Genomic DNA, 1,286 nt, shown 5'->3' with positions numbered 1-1,286 from the left:
GACCGAACAAGTGATGTGTGCCCAGTCAGCAGAATTAGGGACGGACTCGGCTGATCTGGCCCCACACACAATTCCCAAAAACTTCCCAGTTCTGTCCATTGTGGCCACAGAGAAATGCCCATCTTCATGCACTCACAGATTTGAAGACGGCGATCGCGTCCTCCCTGGGTCTGCTCTTCTCTAGACTCAGTCACCCCAGCTCTTCCCCTGGCATAGTCCCACCTCCCAGGCCCCGATCACGTTTGTCGCTCTGCGCCCGACTCTTGCCAGTCTGCCCGCCGCCTGCATGACGTGCAGGGTCCCGCACCGGGCCCCGGGCTCCAGGGGACTTCTGCAGTGCTCCACAGGGGAAAGAAAGCACTGTCTTCGATTTCCCTTGAAGTCCTGCCTCCCAGGCCCCTCATCCTTTAGCAACCGTGACAGCGATGTCCCTCACCCCTGCGTAGGAAGAGACGAGTATACAGATGTCACCGGTGATGCAAACCTCCCCCATGGTGGCACAAGGGGATGGGAAGTGGAGACCGGGCCCTGTCCCCTGTTCTGGCGTCCCCCTTCAACTCCTCCTGTCTGGGTCAGCGTTTAGCTACCAGGATATTGCCCAGGGAGTTTCTGCCGTGTATTTGATCTGAATCCTCTACCTGCTCCTGCAAGTGATCCTGGCTCCTACTGCAGGCTGCCCCGAGCGTTTGTTGGATTGGGGAGGGAGGCATATACCTCTAATACGGAAATAACCAGAATTAATACAGGTGCTGTTCTGTGAGGCTACATTAAATATATTGCACAATTCACTGGCGAATGGCACAATAAATTTACACTGGATGCATGTGCAAACTAATTATTCCATAAAACTGGCTACCCAGCTACAAAATTATTGCTTGAGCATGTGTAATAGCTGCTTTCTATCCAGATTTAACCTGGCAGTATGGCAGGGTCTTACAGCGCCGCGTCGCAGCAGGACCGTGAGCCGGTCGGGCAGCAGACGGCTATGGAGAGCAGTAGAGACCGGTGCAGTTCCTGGGAGCCCAGGGGAGATGATGTGATTTGGGACTGCAGGTCCCACTGCCCCAGGAGCTCGGGGCACCGCCGCTCCCTGCTCCCGCTGGACTTTGCTCTCCTCCCCTGTGGTCACTCGGTGACCCCAGACAAGGGGACCCCCCCTGGGCTCTTCTACGCGCGGCTGGCCGGGAGCTGCTCCTGATACTCTCGCTCCTACTCACAGCCCTGCAGCCTGTGTTTCTCTCTAGCTGGCAGCGTTAACTCCGGAGCGGGAATGTTAATTCACGTGA

Source organism: Crocodylus siamensis, unplaced genomic scaffold (genome assembly GCF_052110815.1).
Source record: "Crocodylus siamensis isolate JL-2025a unplaced genomic scaffold, ASM5211081v1 HiC_scaffold_541, whole genome shotgun sequence".
In the NCBI taxonomy this organism is placed as follows: Eukaryota; Metazoa; Chordata; order Crocodylia; family Crocodylidae; genus Crocodylus; species Crocodylus siamensis.
The sequence above is the reverse complement of the archived record's forward strand: the minus strand, read 5'-3'. Positions refer to the sequence as shown.